The sequence below is a fragment of the Boleophthalmus pectinirostris genome, unplaced genomic scaffold (assembly GCF_026225935.1).
Source record: "Boleophthalmus pectinirostris isolate CB_2022bp ecotype Guang Dong unplaced genomic scaffold, ASM2622593v1 HiC_scaffold_6, whole genome shotgun sequence".
In the NCBI taxonomy this organism is placed as follows: domain Eukaryota; kingdom Metazoa; phylum Chordata; class Actinopteri; order Gobiiformes; family Gobiidae; genus Boleophthalmus; species Boleophthalmus pectinirostris.
In genome coordinates, this window is record NW_026571447.1 from 3,809,493 (window position 1) to 3,818,237 (window position 8,745).

Genomic DNA, 8,745 nt, shown 5'->3' on the forward strand with positions numbered 1-8,745 from the left:
ATGTATTTAGGTTTCCTTGTATTTGGTGTAGTGTTCCGGTGCAGTGCTGCCTGGTCACCAGCAGGGGGAGCTGTTCCACAGGAGCTTCCGCAGGTAACAGTGTGGAGTTACATAACAACAGTAGTTTGTTCCATCTGCTGCAGCCACTGACCCCAAACTGACTGACTCTCCCTCCTAATAGATAACAGTGTGTCTCCATGGCAACGCATACCCCCCTCCTCCCTCTCTCTCTATCTCTCTATCCCCCCACCCTATACCTCTCTCTCTTTCTCCTTCTGTCTGTCTTTCCCCTCTTCTTCTCTCTTTCTCCCCCTGTTCTCCCCTCTCTCCTCCATCCTCCCTTCCCCATCTTTCTCTCTCTCTCTCCCTTTCTCTCTCTTTCCTTCTCTCTCCCCCTGTCCCTCTTTGTCTCTACACCACTCTCTCTGTCTTCCAACCTGTCCTCCTCTCTCTTTCTTCTGCTCCTCCATCCTCCCCTCTCTCTCTCTTTCTCTCGGGAGGGAGAGAGAGGAGGAGGACAGAGAGTAAGGGGGAGAGAGAGGGAGCGAGAGAGAGAGGGGGGGAGAAGGAGGAAAGAGAGGGGGAGTAGGGAGAGAGGGAGAAGAAGTAAGAATGAGAGGGCGAGAAAGAGGAAGGGAGAGAATCAGAGAGAGGAGAAGGAGAGACAGAAAGTGAGTGAGAGAGAGAGAGAGAAAGAGGAATGAGAAAGGGGAGGAAGAGAGGATGGGAGAGAAAGAGGAATGGGGAGTGAGAGGAGAAGGAGCGACAGGAGAGAGGGAGAGAGAGAGACAAAGAGGGAGAAAGGGGAGGAATAGGAAGAGAGGGGGAGGAGGGAGAGAGATGGGGGAAGGGGGAGAGAAGGAGTAAGAGAGAGAGAGCAAGAAAGAGAAGAAGAGAGAGAAAGAGAAGAGAGAGAGGTGAGGAGAGAGAGAATTCCAAATATGCAACTCGGCCCCAAATTCGCTCCTGTAACCGGCGGCCTTGATGAGCTTCATTTGACTGGAGCTGAATGGGTCACTGTCTCTTTTGGCCTTACCAAAGTACACAAATATTTGAATAAAAAGTCAAAATACTTCAACTGTGTACTGTCTGTTTCCAGTTCTAAAGTGTGTCCCAGCTGACGGCTCATCAACTGTAAGGCATGTTCTGTCTGAGGCTCCGTTAGACTTAAATCAGAGTTTTATTTTCAACACAATTTGACCAAAAAAATAAATAAAATAAGGACTTAGTTGGAACTAGAACAGGGGAGCTGATTTTTACTGTTAAACAAGTCCCACACATACACAGTGGTGGGTGAAGTACTTTATTTTGTGATTTAAGTAAAAGTACAGACACAAGGGCAAAAGCCTTTTACTCAAGTAAAAGTATCACGTGTAAAAATTGTCTTAAATAAAAGTATGAAAGTACCTGTTTAAAAATGTACTTAAAGGGTACAAAGTAAAAGTATTTGGAGAGATTTTTTTTTTTTTTTAGAACAATTAAAGGATGAAATGTGAAGAGTTAACCTGATTTTAAGTGATTCAATTGATTTCTTTTTTCTTCCAGCCGTTTTTGTGTATTTGTGTATTTGTGTTTTTGTGTTTTTGTGTATTGTGTTGCTAAAAGTTGGGACATTAACTCAAAATAAATGTGCTAAAAACTAAAGTCTCAGCCTTTTAAGCAGATCTCAAACCACAATGAAAAGTACTTATTACTTTTGAGTCCAGATTTAAAATGTAGTGAAGTAGAAAGTAAAAAGTATCCACTATAATATGAATTCAAGTAAAGTACAGATATTTAAAATTTGTACTTAAGCGTTGTACTTTTAGTTTTACATACATACTGAACTCCCCAGAGTGTCAATGTGCACCATGGTAACTGCAGCACATTCCACCATACACATACATACACAAACATACACAAACATACACATACATACACACATACACATACATACACACATACACATACATACACACATACACATACATACACACATACACATACATACACATACACACATACACATACACATACATACACAACATATACACATACATACATACATACACATACATACACATACATACATACATACATACATACATACATACACATACCTACACATACACACATGCACATACATACACATACACACATACACATACACACATACACATATACACATACACACATACACACATACACATACATATACACACATACACATATATACACATACATACACACATACATACATACACACACACATACATACACACATACACATACATACATACACACACGTACACATACATACATACACATACATATACACACATACACATATATACACTTACACACATACACATAAATACACACACATACACGTACATACATACACATACATACATACACATACACATACATACATACACATACATACACATACACATACATACACATACATACACATACACATACGCACACATACACATACACATGCAGTAGGACCAGAAATAGCAATTTACATTCCAAACACAGAAACAGAACATGGACAATTCCATCTGTCAGCTTTAATAATGAAATCACAAAATGCCAAACAGACTCATTAGAATCCATTTGAGGCGTAGCGCACATTACTGGGACAAAGGCATTAGGATTAGACGGGCTGGACATTAGACAGGCTGGACCATAACTGACATGTGATCATCATCGTCCGGATAAAGCTGGAGTTATGATGGACATTTGGGAGCAGACACTTTGACTCAGCATGTTCTAATTACATTGGTTTGTAAAGACTGGAGGTGCCTACAGTGACGTTTTGCGGTGCTTTTGAGGAGGCCACTATGGACAAGTGTGACTGAGATGTTCGTTACTGCATGAGTGAACACTCTGCAAACTCTATTAAGAACTTTAATGTACAGTTTTATCTGCAGACTGAACAAATCACACAATGAAGTAATGATGTCACTCACAAATATGAGATTCAGTGCAAAGGTATGGTCTGGTATAGCCTGATTCATCAGGTTTTTTTCATTTTGTGGAAACCGTCTGACTTCACAGCATTAGGATTCATTCGCTCGATGGTAGGTGGGTACTTTTTTTATTTAACCAATCACTGTTGTTTGGTCGTGACATATGTAAGGCACCGGAACGCTCAGTGGTGTAAGAAATTGCCAGTATAACAGCAAACAAAGCAGAGAGTGAACATGTCTGTCAACAATTGTTGTTTCTGTGAGGTGAACATGCGAAATAAAGGTGCAAAAAAAAAAGAAAAAAAAAAGAAAAGTTTATATTTTGACAAGAAAGTGTAGTGTATTCTGATTTCTGACCTAGTCACTGGAGAGAAATGAAATAAAGCAGAGGCACTAGGTGGCGCCAGCCTGACTAGGTCTGGTATGACTGTCTTTAAAAACATACATGTTTATTGTTTTGTATCGCCACTGTCCTTGTCTGTTTTAAAAATGGACCATGAGTCCAGATTAAAGACGAACTGAGTTGAATAATGACAGTGGTCAGCTTCCATATATAGTTTCCATTCTGTTTTGCAGACTGCAGAGGAGAGGGGGATCACGACGCACTGAGCTGAGGGTCGCAAGATGATTTGAAAATATCTTTTAAAGCTCCTATATTACAGGAAATGACTCTTGTGAGCCTTAAAACATGTTATAATGTTTTTACCTCCTCAAAAACAGACGTGGAGTTGTGTTTGGTTTCATTCACACATGTCTGGCTATGGATCATGAAGCTGTCTACATCTCCAAAGCTCAAAATGCTCTGTTCCACCTTGTGATGTCATGCCATGGTAGTTTTCAAGTGAACAGCTCCTTATACCTTTTACCTTTTGCTCAGTAGAGATTGACAATTCCAGGGCTGAAAATATACAAACAATTCTAATCAAGGTGTATGGAGTTTAAAAAGACAGTGGTGCACTTCCTGTATTACCACATGACATCACAAGGTGGAACAGAGTGTTTTCAGTTTGAGAAAAGAAAATTAGCCTAAATGTGCAGGGTTTATGTGTTAATCATGAAACAAAACACAACTGCAGGTCTGTTTGTGATGAAGAAACATTACAACATAGATTAGAAAATTGTGTGACACTGGCCCTTCAACATCTGTATTGTAAATTGTGACATGTTTTTGTATTTTACTGCTCATTAATGATGAGCTCAGTCTTGTAATGTCACTGTAATGAAATGTGTTTTTACTGCACCTGCCCTGAGACTGCAGATGGAAGCGCAGCAGTAGTTAAATCTGGTACAAATCATCTTTTTTCTTTCTATTCATGGCCCCATATTGTGCCATTCTCTCACAGACACACCTGCAGTTGTGTTTTGTTTCATTCACACATTTTTAACACACAAACCTGCACATTTTATATTTACTCCACACACCTTCACTACTGTACAATCATCTGGATCATTTCAGCCTCCATCATTTCCAAACTCCACTGAACTAAAGGGAAAAGGAGCTGTTCACTTGAAAATGTTACGCTCCCAAATCCTTTATTATGAGTGTGTCTACGTCTCCAAAGCTCATGATGCTCCGTAACACCTTGTGATGTCATGAAGAAGTAGTTTTCAGGTGAACAACTCCTTCCAGGCAGTTCCAGGGCTGAAATGATCCAAATGATTCACTGCAAATTTCTCCGATCTGGCCAAGATTTCTTATTAACTTACATCCGGTTATTCATCTTGTTTTCAGATTTATTATCGACTTACTAGTTCTGAGACTTTTTAATTCTAGTCTAGAGGTGGTTTATTTTAGAACTTGTCAAGGAAAATGATCTTGCTGCACGGACTGATCACTTCACTACTTTTACATCATTTTCGGATAGATTTAAGTGTTTATATCTTGAATTTTGGCCAAGCTTTTTTGCAGTGTTGGCTGAACTATTCTCTCAAACAGAAAACACACACTGTTTTTAACTCCACACACTTCACTAGAATCATTTTTCATAATTTCAGCAAATCTGTAGTAAAGATGTGTGTAAAATCCTTCAGTCGTTGAGGTAGAATCCATGGCAAAAGAAAAACTCAATATGTCAACTGCTGCTTCTTTGGTTCTGGTCAGACTCTGGTGGACACTTCCTTATATCTGACGTCATCTGTCTTCATCCAGTACTCCATCCTCAAACCTAAAACAAACAGAACATCAGGGAGAGTCAGGTCAGGGCCAGACGTGTGAAAACATTTTGGGCTTGAATGAATCTGCTAATACAGTTGTTACGGCCCCAAGCCTTAATTTGTAATTTATTTTGTGTGCTTTAAATTATTTTGGTGGAATCCCTCGATTCCTGCTGCAGGAGCACTGACTCGTGATTGGTGGGGCATGTCGACGCCCACCTCACCTGCAGCCACCTCCCGCTATTTAAGAAGATCGCCTGCACCTGATCGAGGCTGCCATTTTGTGTTTGTGTGTAGTTTAGTTCTGTTTTGTGCCTTTTTTGATTTGGTCACTTGATTCTGTTCGTGAGCTTATGTGGTTTAATTTGGGGAACTTGTGTTTTAGTTTGTGTGTGTCCCTTGATTTTGGCTTCGTTCAGACTGCAGGGCTTAAAGCTCAATTCTGATTTTTTTTGTGAAATCCGATGTTTTTGCGAGGTCGTTCACATTTCCAATTAAATGTGACTTGTATGTGATCTCCAGTGTGAACATTAAACGACCCGAAAGTGTCCCACATGTGACACTGGAGACACGACGACGTCAACCTCAGCGAGCGTCTCTGTGTTTACGGAAGTTGTCCAAACATGGACGCAGCATTGAGCACCTGGAGATTTTAAAGTTCCTCTCGTACCAGAGCCAGAACATGAACAACTTACTTGTTTTAAGGAGGAGATTGAGAAGGAGAAGGACGAGGTTTTTTGGTCGTGGTGTTTTTGTGGGACAGCGGCAGCGACGTCCGTTGAAAGGAACATGTGGATGTGGAGACGGAGCCAAGAGTGGTGAGTGGTGATGTGCTTCACTTCAGTGACATGGAGTTCATTAACAATTTTCGCCTAGTGACGTTTGTGTCTTGTTGATAACGTGTAGGTGGATGAATGCACTTTGGCCGTTCAGACTGAAGTCGCATGTCAAAAGATCAGATATGTATCAGTTTCAGGAGCACATATCCAAAGTGTCCTGGGTCACATTTGAACAAAATCGGATCTGTGTGGTTCAGACTGTTATTAAAAGATCAGATACAGGAACATAGAAGCCAAAAAATCGGATTTGGGTCACTTCAGGCTGCAGTCTGAACGTAGCCTTTACCACTCGTTTTGTGTAAACCTGCGTGACTCCGTTTGTGGCACAAAACTCAGTTTATTCTGTTGTTCTGTTTCTTAGTTTAGGTTATTTTCTGTATATTTTAGTCTTTTGTTAATTTACCTTTTACATCCCTGTTGATTAAACATTATTTAATTTATTCCATTTTACATCTTGGTTTTAGTTTTGTTACTTTTCTGTCTCTAGCAGAGCTGGGTCGTAACACAGTCAAGCCCAAAATTATTCATACCCCTGACAAAGTTACTTTTATTCAACCAGCAACTTTTTTCTTGATTGGAAATGACACAGGCGTCTCCCAGAAGATAAGAAGACGATGTACAAGATGCATCATTGTGGAAAAAAAAAATATATTTTCTCAACTTTTATTTACATTTGAACGAAAAGTGGCATGTCCAGAATTATTCATACCCTTTCCTGACTTGTGAGCGGCCACAATATGCAGCAGTAAATCCTCAGAGAGCTCCTTTGTCTTAGCCATGACTGTTCACAAACCAACTGCAAAGACCTGCTGTTTTTCACCTGCTCAGTTGCTTAAAACAGCTCTTCCCAATGAATCAGGGGAATTAGGAAGTTTTAGAACAACTTGGGCTCTTTGGAATGGTATAGAACTTTGGATTTTTCCATAGACTCTGACACTTTACAAAGGATATAAAGAATTTTGAACACTCAAGACAGATGAATTGATGTTATTAGGTTCTTTTTACAGACCAGGAGTTTGTTTATCATACCTGACATTTCAACTGTTCACTAGCGCTCTTCCTCAGAGTGGTCACATGATGTTGCTGTGACGTGTCGCTCAGTTGATTTAAACAGGTTTTGGTGCTGTCTTCCTACCGGTGGAGGCAGGACGACAGCGCCATCTGCAGTCCCACTTCCTCAGGGCAGTATCCGATCCGAGGTGTGTGAGAGTAAAAAAGCCCCTTGTCTTGGTTTATTGTCCCATGGGCACATTTCCATATTTTGATTGCCTCTTTAATCCAGATTGCGGTGTCGTCCTGCCTCCACCGGTAGAAAGACAGCGCCAAAACCTGTTTAAATCATCTGACCGTGACTCTGAGGAAGAGCAGGGAGCAGAACAAACTGTCAGGTATGAAAACAAACTCTTGGTCTGTAAAAAGAACCTAATAACATAAAATATCAGAAGACCAAATGAATCTCTTTGGACTAGATGAACTGTGTTTTTCAGGTTCTAGAATGTGTTGATGTCATACTCCCAGCAAGAGACAAAGTTCATATTTTCATACTGGAATGTGTTTGTGGATGACATACCATGGAAGAAAGTCTGGCTTCTACCTAACAGGTATTTGATTACTAACAAAGTAAAAGAAGTATCCTTCAAATGTATCCATAGGTTCTACCCAACTCAAACTTTTATCAAAAATAGATTTAAGAAAAATATTGATTCTGAATGTAGCTTTATTAAAGAATGTCCTGAAACTATTGTGCATCTGTTCTTAAATTATCAAACTGTAGTCATTTTTTGGCAGAAATTGTGTGACTATATTCATAATTACATTGATAAACACTTTATTTTGCATTGGAAGAATGTATTGTTTGGCTTGTTTGATTCTCATTTACAAAAAAGTTTGATCTACCTAATTAATCTCTTATTATTAATGTAAAGTATCATATCCACTCTTGAAAATGTTCTGGTAAAAGGCCAAACTTTGTTACTTTCTATAATAGTTTCAGACAAGAAGGCAGAAGGCACTCGAGACTGTAGAAATCTGTACAGATTTGAATGTTTTCACTTGAACTCTGACCCCCCCAGTGTGAAAGTAGAGCATTTCCCCCTTTCCTGTCCTCTTTTTATTTCCCCTCCTTTCTTTTTTATTACTTTACTTATTATTTATATTATTTGTAAATTTTGTACGATGCAGTTCTTGAATGTAAAACACAGTTCTTTGTACACTGCATTATGTATACACTGCTTTATTTAAAAAAAAAAAGTTCCCTATTAATAACATTGCACTTTGTCATGAAATATGCAAAAAGTCTATTCACAAATCTTTAATGTAATATTTTCTATCGGTGACTAGATCCATTAACTTGCTGTGTTACAACAAAAACCTACATTTAAACTGTATTTATTTTAACTCTCCCCCATCTGTATGAAATAATATTGGCCTATAGAATGTGGTGATGTCATCTGAAACCCATAGGTCTAGCTAACAAACAGAAACAAAAACAAGTATTTATTTATTTTATTTAATGAAACAGGGACAGTGCACAGTGTTTACATGAACCTGAACAGGAGAGATGTTTGTACATCAGGTTGTAGCACCAGTGCCAATTTCCACCTGTCGTCCCTGGGCAGGTTCATTGATTGATTGTATTTAATTGACCTTGACTATCAGCTGTTCTTCCTGGAGACCTGTAGCATGTTTTGTGTTGATGGGGGAAACTGGAGCTCCCAGAGGAAACCATCCAGACATGGAGAGAAACATGCAAACTCCACACAGAAAGGCCCGGGCGACCTGGGGATCAAACCCAG